The following is a 14,717-nucleotide window of genomic DNA, read 5'->3' on the forward strand; positions in this document are numbered from 1 at the left end:
TTAGTCTCAACATGTTGCATTTTGTTTAGTTCATTTTTGTCACATTGCATGAATTTCCCTTCTTTTTATGGATGAATTTGACTGTTTCTCTTTCTCTTGAACATGTAGGTGAAGATTCATAAAGAACATGTCCTCTAACTTTGTTGTAGAGTTGTTGCTGCATTGCTACAACAACGGAGCAGAATATTCTCGGATCCAATTCAAATGGAATTGACCAAAAAGGGCTAACTTAAGTGGACTAAATTCTTGTAAATACATGATGGTTTTCAGCCCTTGATCTCGGGAGGAAGGTTCTAATCCTATGGCGAGAATCTAACCTAATGATTGAAGACATTTATGGAAGAAAGAGAAGAGAGGCAAGGAGGACAAGAGGAGAGATTCGACCAAGGTGTGAGAAGAGAGACTCGGCTGAGAGGAAGGAGGTAGAGAACGAATGCTGGAGCTCTTGTGGAAGCAAGGAGCTCTTTGGAGTTGCTGATTTGTCAAGAAGAAAGCTGGAGCTCATGTGGAAGCATTGAAGCCTTAGTTTATTCTTGTTTTTATAACTCTATCTTCTTATTCTCTAGTCTCATGTCAACTATACTTGGTTTTATGCATTTGAATTCTGTTATGGGCTAAATCTTAGCTGTGTTGGGATGATAGTAGTACCTAAACCTGAATTTTGATATGTAACTAATCATGTGTTCTTTAGTTTTATTGCAATCCACTCTATTGTTAATGAATTCAGCATGTTATATTGACTAATTTCAGTTCTTGAATGATCTTTCTTGAATGAATGTTATGATTTCATTAATTGGAAAATTAATGAAGTCTAGGTGTTTGTTGAATTATGTGAGTTAGCATCATCTTTAATTAGGTTGTGTTAATTAGTAGGTTGGGTAGGAATACCCAATTACCTCACATTACCATTGATTGGATTGGGTTTAAATTGCATTCTTAATTCAATTCTTCATAGGAATATGCTGATGTTGATTTAGGATGCTAGCTTATGTGTATTGGAAAATACCATATTGCCATTCATTCCAAGTTCTTGATTTATCTTGGGGTTGTAGTATTGCTTTAGTATTTGTGTTTTAAAATTCAGGGGAAGGGAAACTTGATTCCTAACACACTTGTCACTCATTAAGTTTCTTCCATTGCTCAAATCTACATTTTAGTTCCTTAGTTTTCTTTACCTGTCAATTGGTTAATTAGTTAGACAAACACCAATCAACCTTGTTAATTTCATTTAAATCAATTTTATTTTTACATTGAAAGTTAAGGATATAATTCTCCGTGGGATCGATACTTTACTTATAATTTATTACTTGATTGCGATACGTATACTTGCGTGATATCTTGAGATACAAGCAACAAAGGGAAGGCCTCGATTATTCTCAGAAGAAGAAGTACACCGCCTCCAGACAGTCGGGAAGTTAAGATCTGATGGAGGCGCTCGACAGAAAAAGTATCGTTCGCGCCATCTTTTGTGGTTAGAAGGGCAAGTTCCTTTGACAAGGATGCTGCCCCTCCAATCAAGTTCAGCCTTATTGCGTTTGGACAGAAAAACCCAGCCGGGAGGATGGGAGATAGAAAGAACATGAAAATGCACAAAGAGAGAAAGAGATGGCGTAATGCCAAGTTCAAAACACAAACCCAAGAAGCCGACGATGAGACGCCAGCTATTGGGAAGAAGCCTTCTGGGGCAAATGTCTCAGTGATTCAGAACAGCTGAGAACAAAGGATTAAAAAAGGGAAAGTGAACCCCGCTTTCCAGTGCATCTATGTACAGGGAAAACTCACCCGAAAGGGTTGAATCAACCCTTTCATCAGTATGGGGAGCCGTAACTTGATAAGAGGAAGGAAAATCAAAATCTTGGATTGCTGAAAGAAGGGTTTCCTCCTTGAAAACAGAGGGGACAGAGTCAGGTCCGCCATCAGACTTGGAAGTTTGAGGCTGCCTAGAAGATTCGGCAGTTAACCTAGGAGTCTTGGAAGATCCAGACTCAGGAAGGACAAAAGGAGTTTTGGTTTTTCTCTCCAAACTTTTTTGAGAAACTTCAGCAAATTCACGCCAGAGGACAGTTAGGGTTTTATTATCACTATCCGACTGTTCGGAAGGAGGGGAAGCAAAAGCTTCGTTACCACTACTATTACTAACACTGGGTACCAGAGAAACCCTATTATCCGCCATTACTTGTTTCAGTAAGGTACAAAAAGAAAAAGACCAATAAACTTACTGATTCAGTGAGGCAAAGGCTCGGGAGCAGGAAGGCGTGAAGCAAACGATGAAGGTTCAAATTCCAGACAAGAAGAATGAAACCTACGAAGACAACGAACCACTTTTAAAACACCCGCACGAGTGTTTGGGAATCTGAACGATCGAGATTGATTCAAAATCGACGGTCGAGATTAGAAGACGTTTTGAAAGTTTGAACTCACGAATCCAAAACAGGCGTTCGGAAACCGTCGCTTTGATTACGTGAGCCACGACAGATCGACTGCAAAGAGACATGGGGCATTACCCTCACAACGCTCGAGGAAAAGTGACCACCGCATTAAATGGGATATGACATTTAATGGAACACGCAGAGACTATTGCCTGACGAAGAACCCAGTTAAAAACCAAGCCCTCGGGATAGACCAAACGCTTGGTCTGGGGGGCTCGTGATACGGAGAAAATATGATGAACCGGGTTCATACTTGGTTTGATCCTCAAATCCGGTCGAGACGGAAGGAATCGACTCGTTCCCGAGCGAACCGGATCCATAAGATGGCTTGCTGAGGAAGAAAACTTATTCAGCTACAAGCACGCCCTAATCCAACTTACGGATTAGGTTAATTACCCTAATGAAGGCAGACTCAAATTGACAGCTGCTGCTAATCATTATCAAAGGGATAATCATCGCATAACCTGGAGCTTATCTCAAGAGTCCTCTACTAGTCCAAACTAGTAGAAGTCTATCGCTTAACGGATCTAACTGTTAAGATCCAACGACTACCCAAAGAAGGCTCAAGAGCATCCAACGAAGGAGATTTGAAGGTACACTCTATATAAACCCCACTGCCATACGAGGTGAGGGAGAGAGATTCATATAGAGACTGGTATACGTAAACTATCAAAGGCTTACGATCTAGATCACCTTTCCCAGTTCTTCATTCCTTAGCTCTGTGCTTCTACCAAAGCCGTTTGTGATTAAGTTCATCAACTGACTTAGCCTTCGGAGGTGGACTCCCGACCCCCGCGGTGTCACATCCACCCAGCCGGTACCCCATTTGGAATACCCGGGATGTGATCCACAGTCCAAGGATCAATGATCTGAGGTCCATGCCTCCCACATACACGGTAACACAATCATGAACAGTAATAATCAATGGTAAAAACAGTTAATACTAAATATCATGAATAAGATAAGACTAAATAAATCAGAGTGCGGAAGGCAATAACATTAAAGCATAATCATAAGGGTGAGAGAAGGTATGATAACCACTCTCTCAGAACAGCGGAAAAGAAGTGTGATAACGTCAAATACATGTCTAAGTGTCAAAAGATAAACTCAAAGATAAGTTAGTTACAAGACCAATGGTTCCACAAATACACCAGGGGAATGGGGCACTATGCTAGGGTTTCTTCTATACTAATAATAGTCTCCTCAATAGTACGGATGAAGTAAACCCAGCGCTGCCGCTCCCGCACAACTGTCGGGCTAACCCTGGTGCGAATAATAATCCTCCTCGGTTCCAATATACGAATCCTCACCGACGCCACTACCCGGAGGGTAGTATGTGGAATCATAGTCGCCTCATAGGAGGTGCCATCGTAATCTTCGGTGCACTGGAATGTAATCTAAAACATTTGCACAAAAGGAATGAGTTCGAAGAACTCAAAGAAGGAAGTTATTCCATAATTAGAAATCATACACATTCAGAACATATAATAATGCAATGTGATATGGAACATATGATGCAGATATGAGTCTAACTCTATGAATGCTGGTCTCTACGGTAGACATGCTTTAAGTCATAGCACCGTACTTCTCTGGGTTGTCAGTCACTCTCCCATCTCCATATCTTGGGAATGCCCGGGGAAGATCGGTAAAGTCATCAAAACCATGGTAAGGGGAATCGGTCACCGCTCTCTCACATCACCATTTGGTCAAGATCTGGCGCATGTCACGGTAAAGCCTAGCCCAATGCAAGTCATCTACTCGATCGGTCAAGTCGATTCAGATACGTCCATTCCTCGCCCCCGGCGATCCTTTCCGGTATCCTTCACACTAGAGTCAGCGAAATCCCGGATTTCGGACTCATCAACCCTATTGGTCATCCACATATAGTAAACGGGAAGCTCTCACGTCCTCTCACGGATTGGTTACCGGTCTTGAGCGCCCGTGAGCCCAAGTCTATCCATATGCAACTTTACCAATAAATGGCCCCTTTCAGGTATCCGTAGCATGGTTTATGTCCCCTACCGGATTGGCTACCGGCCTAGAGCGCCCATCCAACCATACACTACCACGGGTTGTTCGGTCTCAATGCCCTTCCGATTCGGGTCTGACACGACAAGGATGAACCTAGCCACACAACTAGACACTCCTATGTATGCCATCCAATAACTCGGGAAAGTGTCGATAGGCACCATCGGAGAATATCCCATACTATTCCCTCCGATGCCCAAGGACAGAAGTGACAGTAGGACACCCTCCAATCCCAAGTCATACGTAAGCAATCACACATCAAATCTCATCATTTCTCATGCATCCAATGCATATTCATAATAGTACTCAAATCATGATATTGAAACGAATCATTATAAACATAAGCAAATCAAAATGATAGAGTAACACAACAAGTGTATAAAGATTTAAATATACGCCCAAGGCGTGGATAGGATTTCATTCTTTGAATAAACATATGTTCAATAGTATGCATATATGTTTATGGTATAACCATCCTTACCTTGGATGAGTTGATGATGAATTGAGAATACCAAGAATAGTCCAATAGAAGTGTTAAGGCCCTAAACAAACATCAATAATAAGTTAGAAAAGAAGTCGTCGGAAGATCGGATGTCATTCGAGTCAAAATCGACCAAGGTTGTCTGTCGGCAACAACTTTGGTCGATGGTTTTGGTCGATGGTATCGACCAAAATAGTCCTCGGGCAGAATAGTGGATTTTGGGGATTTTGGTCCGAAATGAGTCTTCCGGTGTTCGGATCAATCTGGAACTTGGAGGCATAGTTAACAACAGTAGTAGGACACTATAAATCAAGGAATTAACCCAATCCAATGGTCTAATTAAAAAGCCCCAATTTGAGCTATCAAGTTCAAGTGATAAACATCATGGCATGAGTTGGAATTGATTGCATTGATGAGGAATAGCATGCAATAGCTAGAGGAACTAATAGGAATTCGATTGGAATCATATGGCAATGTTAAACATGAACATAATACACTTTATAGCTCAGTTTGATATCAAATGGTATGATGTTAATAGGTAAAGCATGGAATACATATGCTAGGCATGAGATATAAGCATTAGCATCAATGAATGGCTAAGGGAATCATGGATTGAGCATGAGTAGGCACTTGGAGTGGTGGTTGCAAGGTTGCAGCACCATTCCAAATGTCCCATCAGCAAGATGACAATAGAAAGGAGTAGAAAATGGTAGGGTAGAGAGTGGAATGAAGAGTCATACCTTAATGTAGAAGATGAAGGCAAGAATCAATGATAAACTAAGTGTCTTTGATGAGATACCCTTCACACTAACCAAGGAGCTGCTTTGGGAAGCTCTCCCCACGTTCCCAGGTGAGAAAAATGATTGCAAAAGGCTCAAGGCTCGAGGTCATATTAAATAGAAAAGGAATATTCCATGGAATCATTAACTTGGCAGATTGGGACATTTTGGTCGATGCTTTTGGTCGATGGTATCGACCAAAATGATCGACCAAAATGATTTCAGCAGAAAACTCAAGTTTAGAACAGAAACTTCAAGTAGGGATTTGAAAGGCTATACAAGGTCAAATTGAGTGAGGTTTTCTTCCACAATTCAATCAAGAAGTCTAGTTTCGGGGAATACCTTCGGATTGTGTACAGGAGGTCATTTGGTACATCAACCATATTAATCTTCTCCGATGTGCAGACTTTTCTTAAACACTGACAATGCATTTAAGCAAGGGGTATCATTGTCAATGTCCATGGGCTCGGTCTCCGAATTATGATCATCAATCAGAATGGTCCATAAATCTCTTCTTCCACCGCTTCGGGTCCTCGGACCTGAATACAACAGTGGATCCGGGTCAGGGTCAAGGTTAGAATAGGGCTGGATATTACACGCAGTCAGGCCACATCTGACGCTTTTGTTTTGCAGGTCATCACAAGGAGATCTAAGGGCTGAGCAGATTTTGGACGCATCACAAGTACAAGGGGAGTATGGTGTTAAAGAACCCCGGTTATAGAAATATCAAGAGATTGTGCAAGTATTGCAGAAAGAATTCAGGAATCCAAAAGTATGTCAGATCCCAAGAAAAGAAAATACAATGGCAGATGAGCTATCTAGATTAGCTAATGCCAAAGAAAAGAATTTAGACCCTTCGGTCTACATAGAAGAAATAACCTTCCCAAGTTATCGGGAGGCGGAAATATCCTATATTGAAGTAGAGCGTAGCTGGATGGATCCAATCCTAGAATATCTGAGAGATGATAAACTACCAGAAGATCCAAAAGAAGCAAGATTAATCAAGGTGCGCTCCGCACGATTCTTGATACAGAATGGAAGGCTATACTGAAGATCTTACTCCGGACCCCTGTTGAGATGCTTGGGTCTCGAAGGATCGGAATCAGCCTTAGCCTAAGTACATGAAGGAATTTGTGGTGCTCACATGGGCGTTCGGGCCCTGGCACACAAAATTTTGAGGCTCGGGTTATATTGGCCTAAGCTCCAGCAGGTGGCTATGAAATATGTTCGTCGGTGTAGCAATTGCCAAATTCATGCTACAGTATCTGAATGCCCAGCTGAACCCTTGACTTCGATTCTAGACCCCATCCCTTTCGCGATGTGGGGAATCGACATCATGGGAAAATTCACCAAAGCATCGGGCGGAAGAGAATATCTTACAGTAGCAATCAACTACTTCACAAAATGAGTTAAGGCCAGCGCTCTGGCAACCATTACTAAAAGAAAGGTGGAGAAGTTCGTGCTCGAGTCAATCATATATCAGTTCGGGATGCCAAAAATAATCGTGACCGATCATGGCACTCAATTCGATAACCCGCAATTTGAACAATTTTGTGGGACTTACTTGATCGAGCATCGTAAGTCATCAGTGGCATACCCCCAGAGCAATGGTCAGGTAGAGGTTACAAACCGAACGTTACTTGAGGGGATAAAGAGAAGATCGAAGTTAATAAAGCCTTGTGGGTCGAAGAATTGCACAATGTACTGTGGGCTTACCGAACTACGGTTCGAACATGCACAGGGGAAACTCCCTTAAGTTTGCTTATGGATCTAAAGCATTGGCACCTGTCGAAGTAATGGCTGGAACACTAAACAAGGACTGCTAGATAGCCTTGACTTGATGGATGAAGTTCGTGCAAAAGCAATAGCGGGAACTCAACATTATCAACGAAGAATAGGGTCATATTATAATTCCTGAGTGAGGAATCATCGATACATAGGAGGAGACTTGGTATTGAGAAATACCTTAGCTTCAGATCCGCGCCATCAAAGGAAATTGGATCCTTAATGGGAAGGTCTATATATGGTTATTAAACCGGTCGGTTCGAGAGCTTATAAGCTAAAGAACATGACAACTCAAAAGGAGCTAGATCGTTCGTGGAATGCCAGGCATTTGAAGAAATATTATCCTTGAAGAGATTCTCATTTTCATTCATGATGTAACAAAATTCAACTCAATCAATACAATTCTCAGTTTTCAACATATTGTCTTTTGATTGAGGGCATCACACAACACTCAAGATCAGATCCAGCGACAAAATCAAAAGGCATCGGTTTAAAACCCGTGTAGGACCTTCTACAAGGCATTGGTTTAAAACCTGTGTGGGACCTTCTACAAGGCATCGGTTTAAAACCCGTGTGGGACCTTCTACAAGGCATCGGTTTAAAACCCGAGTGAGTTCCTTCTCAAACTTATTGAATTTCTCCGAAAATTCTTAAGTAAAGGCATCGGTTTAAAACCCGTGTGGGACCTTCTACAAGGCATCGGTTTAAAACCCGAGTGAGTTCCTTCTCAAACTTATTGAATTTCTCCGAAAATTCTTAAGTAAAGGCATCGGTTTAAAACCCGTGTGGGACCTTCTACAAGGCATCGGTTTAAAACCCGAGTGAGTTCCTTCTCAAACTTATTGAATTTCTACGGAAATCTCTAAGTAAATGCATTGTTTTGAAACAACTAAGACCTACTGCAACAATGACTCAAGTGACTGACAAAGTTCAAAGATGAAGATTAATTCTTTATTCCTTTAAACGACCAGAAGGGGCCAACCTTTACATCAAGTATACATATGAGATAACAAGTGTTGAGATACAATCTTCGTTCGGTCAAAAAGGAAAGTCATCATGGGTGATCGAAGTAGCTTCGTCAGAAGCAACACAGAGTCAAGAAGCAACACAGATTCAAGAAGAAGAAGAAGAAGAAGAAGAAAAGAGTCGGGAAAACATATGTTGTCATTTGTTTATCTCCCTTGGGGATTGCAAAGCATTCTGCAAGTACAAAATCCTCTGCAATTCCATACTCTTTATCCAGCTTTGCCAGAAGAAGTCTGATCTTTGATCAAACCTGCATTCAAGGCAAGCTCTTCATAGCTGAACCTTTCAGAGGAGAATAGGGAGGAGAATCATCAAGATGATGCATTATATCTGGATATGGAGGTGGAAGATCTGTGGCATCCTTAGACCAAGCAAGAAGAGGAAGTCCCAACTTTGCAAACACTTCAGGATGACAATTGGCGCGGTGGGGAGTCGTGTTGAAATAAGGATTTCTCCTTAATATCGATTGTCACGTCCTCCCAGCCGGTACCCTATCTGGCATACCCGAGAGTGTGATCCACAGCCCGAAGATCAGGTATCGAGTGATCAACCTCCCACATAAACAATAACATAATCATGAACAATCATAATAAAAGTGCGGAAGATAAACCATAGATCCAATAAGGAAAGAATGAATCATAAATAAATCAGAAAGGTAGATATAATCAGAGTATCAAACAGATAAGTAAAGTGAGGCAAAAATCCCACTCTACAACCAGCGGAAAAGTAGCTCTAAAGAGAATAAACTAGACAAAAGCTAATCCCAGTAGCAAGTACAATGGGTAACTAAATTGTTCTCCACTTTATAGACAACATCCTTATAAGTGTAAATCTCATAAATGGCACAAGGACGCTTCCACTCAATGGTCGGACTAAGCATCGTACGGAGCATAACCACTCGCGGGATCTTCAGTGTAATTGTGGTAACCGCAATCACCTTCCTGGAGATATGCCTCTTCGCCTTGCGCTTCTTCATAGGGACCGTCATAGTACTCAAGCACTGCAGGATAGTCTAACAAACATTGTACAATAAAGGAATGAGTTTCAAAGAAACTCAAGTAAGGCGATTAAAATCCATAATAACATAAATGGCAGGATTCCGAACAAACATAAATGCAATATGATATGAGACAAGCAATGAATGAATGAATCTAACTCTATGTATGCTGGTCTCTATTGGCAGACATGCTTTAAGTCATAGCACCGTACTTCTTTAGGAAAGTCCACTCACATCCTCAACCATTTAAGATATCTTGGATTCTCTCACGGATCATTTCACCGGTCTTGAGCAGCCGATTGGTAATGGGTCCTTCATCCCTCGGGACAAACCATGGCGGGGGTTAAGTCAACACACTCTCTCACAACCATTTGGTATAAAGTCTTGGCGCATGTCGGGGGTAAAACCTAGCCAAATGCAAGTCTTCTACTTAGTTACATCAAGTCAGATCCAGATACGTTCATTCCTCATCCCTGACGATCCTTTCCGGTATCCTTCACACTAGAGTCCTCATAGTCCCTGACTACGGACTCATCAACCCTATTGATCATCCACATATGGTAAACGGGAAGCTCGCACGTCCTCTCACGGGTTGGTTACCGGTCTTAAGCGCCCGTGAGCCCAAGTCTAACCATATGCAACTCTACCAATAAATGGCCCCCACAATGTGATTCCTGTCCTCTCACGGGTTGGTTACCGGTCTTAAGCGCCCATGAATCCCCATTGCTACCACGGGTCGTTCGGTCTCAATACCCCTCCGATTAGGGTCTGACATAACAGGACATCCTAGCCAAACACTACTAGACAATCCTAGATATGTCATCCAACAGTTTAGGAAGGTGTCTAGAGGGCATCTCCAGAAACATCCCATAATATTCCCGTAGTAGTCCAAGGACAGAAGTGTCAAAAGGACACCTCTCCTTTCCAAACCATACTTAAGCATACACATGCATCAATTCATATCATCACATATATGGTAACTTCATATATGGAAAGAAATCAATAATTACAATCACTTGTATATAATTGGTAAGTAAATCATACATGAATTAATTTAATATGATTAAGCAAAGCTACTGTAATCAAGGTTATGCAACAGTAGTATATCATTGTAAGAATCTAATTTAGGAAACATATCAATGATATTCAAATATAGAAACTAGATTCATGCTATCTATGTAATTAAGGAAATAACCATCCTTACCTTTTATAACTCGCAAAGGAATCCTAAGAAATCAAGTAAGATCTTGGCAAACTTGAGAAGAAGGTCCTAAACAAGTGTATACAACATATTAGGAAAGATCCCTAACAGAAAAGATACCAAAACATCCAACACAGACCAATCTGGAGTTGCTTTGTACTAATTGGTCGAGTGGATTGGTCGATGGTCCAGTCGACCAATCGATCGACCAATGCAGAGACGATAGCCTAAAAAAACAGAGTTTTAAGATATGAAATCCGAATTTGGTGGTTCAAAAGGGTACTAATCAAGGGGTAAACTACATCAGTAGTATTCTAACATATAGGGGACCTCAAAACACTAATCCAAACAAGACATCAAGATCCAAATTAGGAAACAAAAAGTTACCATAATTAGATCAACCATGGATCTTGATGAATTCGAAATAGAAATCAAAGACAAGAACAATAGGAGGATGGATCATTGCTTCAGGTAAAGGTATCATGAAAACATACTTAGATCTTCAAGGAAATAGGCTTAGAAGCATAAATCTAAATAAGGAAATAAAACCTACCATATATGTAACTACCATGATTCATGAAGAACACATAGCATGGTAGAAGAGAACAACTAGAGATTGATAGATCATGGATTATGAAAAGAAAACACAGTAATTAACTACTAACATGATCAAAATAGAAGATCCAAGGAGATCAGAATTCAAATCAGAAGTTTAACAAGATTAGATCATGGTTTGATCATGATTCCTTCAAAAGCTTGCAATGATCTTGGTTAAGATCATTGTTCTAGCCTCTAATCCTTAGGATGATCATGAGAACAAGTCCAGAGATGTTTGCAACAGAGGATGCAGCATCTCCTCTACTGTCTCAACTCAAAAAGGAAAGAAAATACAAAGATGGAGTAGAAGAAGAGAGAGTAGACATACCTTTTGATGCAAAAGGAAGAGTTTCGACGAAGATCCGTCAAGAAAACGCCAAGGATGCAAGGGAGATGACTTGCAGAGGTCTTTGGTTCGTTCCAAAGAGTTTGGAGGCAGCAAATACGAAGTGGACTCGAGATTGGACTTAAATAGAGCAAGAAAAACCTAATTGCCAAAGACAGCACTCATTGGTCGAGTGGATTGGTCGATTGGCCGAGTCGACCAATCGGTCGACCAATGCCGACAAAGAAGTCCAAAACAGGGAATTGAAGGCCCAGATCAAATCCAATCCTAAAGGGGTTTTGCACACAAGTCAAGTGACTTACCTAATAGGTAGAAATGCCTTCAAACCAAGATAGAGAGCACTCCAAGCCCATCAACTAATCCGATCTTCATCAAGATTCAGTTTCCATAAATAGAACTTCATCATCAACTCTCATGGATTCAAAGCCAGACACCAAGTCCTCCACTGGGATGGCCCAAAGCTGACTTCTTACTTTACTCCGGGTCATTGGACCTACAAATAACAAGGTTTCCTGGTCAAGGTTAGGGTTGGGTTTTACATCGATTCCCATACCTCGTTCTCGCCATCCCGGTATGCCTGCAAGTTATAAGCATTCAACATGTCAACAAAAGGCTTACTGTGCAAATATTTGAAGATGCAAGCCCTGCGAATATCAGTTGAAAGGGACTCGGGCAAAAGGGTAACAACTTGCCTTTGGGACGATGACACAGCTCCAGACCCTTTCGCCCCTCCCGAAAGCTTTCCTACTTCTCGCTCCAGCTGCCGGATCTTCTCCCTGGCATCATCCAAATCCGAACGAAGTCGCTCATTCTCGGAATTCTTCTCTCGGGCAATCTCCCAAGCTTGGATTCTAAGACGAGCAATCTCAGCATCTTTGGCTTTGGAGTCTTCTCGAAGCCTGGAAACTTCATCACTCAGTCTACTGAGTCTAAAGGCTGCTTCCACTTGATTGTGGAAGTTACCAATGAGACTTCTGCAACAACTTCAGAGTTAGTCAAGAGCAAAAGAAAAATCTTCTGAACGAAAGGTAATGAAGAAAAACTTACATCACCAGTGATTTCATAAAATCCATGTCTAGGATCGTGCAGAGGGCTCTGCTCTCGGCAGGCATTTGAACAGCAGTGCACCATTCTAGTGCCTTGTCAAAATCACCTGTCACCAAGTCAGACCTCTTCAGCGACCAAGAAGGATGGAACACGTCATCGGCCAACCGAGGATGCTTCCTAGTGGCAAAATCCTCCGGCTTCAGAGAAGGAGTGGAGGAGGATGCCAAACAAGCACTAGAGTTGGAAATACAAGCATCACCTGCGGGGACCACGTCTTCCTCAGATGCCCAAAGGGTCTTCATCATGGAAGAAGACTCCAGCGTAGTTCCGGCAGGGGTGTCAACAGTGCAAGCAACAATGGAGGGAACCACATCCTCCTTGGAAGACCGAATGGTCTCTTCAGGAAAAGGAAGCGTGGGAGAAGATCAGTAGAAACTGGGGGAATCTAATCTGAAGATTCACCAACAGCAGTCTCCCCACGTTTAGAAGATTCACCAGCGGCAATCACCTCAGTGGGAGCAACCTTCGTTGGTACTAGGGCAGTCTTCTTGCAGGAATTCGCCCTAATAAAGTCCAAGTTAATTCTTGGAGGCACTGCAAATGCAAAAAGCAGTGTCAGTACGAGAATCTAACAATTTATAGTAGAAAAGGGAAAACCCTAGATTTCTATTGAATAGATGAAGTAACAAACACCAATCAGGAAACTTCCATAATGAGTAAACCCCAAGTATGAATACTGTGGAGATTACTCAGGGAGAAGAAGAAGTTCGTGACAAAACTGAATGACAGAGCAAAAGACTTACTTGTTCAGGTTCTGATCGAAGATATTGTTGGAAGACAAGAGTACAGAGACAGCAAAGGAGGACAGAATATTACTTTGCAAATCTATCAAACAGAAATAACTTGCAGATGGCAAGATAAGGATGAAGTACCCTTGAAGAGCTTAAATAGCCTCAAGGAGAGATGCGACGGTTGAAAGCCCAAGTTAATCAAGGGACAGGATGGAAGAGACACTTCGAATTCCTAAAAATACAGGATCAACGGTCAGGGGATAACGGTGCTTCAAATTCGAAACTTGAAGGTTGAATTAGGTTTCCACGCGAAACAAGATGCACCTGATACGAGGATCTTGCCAAATACCAACCGTCGCAGCAGTATTAAATAATATAGTATTTCCAATTCCTTGGGAAGAGCAATTGGTATATGAATACAAGGAAACGTTTGGGCTTCGTCATAAAGGAAGAGTGGTTGGGAGATAAAAGGTTCGGAAGATTCAAATTGACCGAACAAAGCTCTCCCAAACGCATCTCCCTGATGTCCCGAATGTCGTCTCCAGTTAAGGTACAAGTTAATCTACGTGATAACTTATATCATTCTTATATCATTCTTAAATACCTATTGTGAGAGGGAATAGACAATTCCCTAGGTATGATATGAGGAAGTGTTATGGCAATCATTGGAAGAGCTCGGGAGAAAGAAGACAAATTTCTATTTCATTATAGAAGACCGTGGGGGGCCAACCCTTACAAAAAATATATATATAGTGATGGGTTCCTATTGTTCTTCCTCATTGTCGTCCGAGGAATCTTTATCCGAGGCAGGCTTTTGAGTTTCTTCGGGAATAGGCGGCGAATCAGCAAGATAATCCTCGATATTTGGGTCCGCTGGAATGGGGTCCTCCTCTCCCAAAGCCCAGTCAAGGAAAGGCAGCTTCAGCTTCTCGAAAATTTCCTTATGACACACTTCTCGAAAGGGAGTTGTGTCGAAAGAATGATTAGATTCAAGAATCTTTCTCCAGACATCATTCTGCCCTTCTCGATAAGCTTGAAGATTGAAGGAGCCCAGTAGGTCATTGAAGGGAACGCTGTTCAAATATTTCCGAATGCAGTCCCTCCGAAGATCTTGTGAAAGATGTTCGGGCTTGCTAGGAACGGTCATCTTCTTTAGCCGGTCGTTATCCTTGGCCTGAAACTCGAGGCTTTCATTAAATACGACAGCAGC

This window comes from Hakea prostrata, chromosome 5 (assembly GCF_041222555.1).
Source record: "Hakea prostrata isolate BN-2017 chromosome 5, UWA_Hpros_2, whole genome shotgun sequence".
Classification (NCBI taxonomy): Eukaryota; Viridiplantae; Streptophyta; class Magnoliopsida; order Proteales; family Proteaceae; genus Hakea; species Hakea prostrata.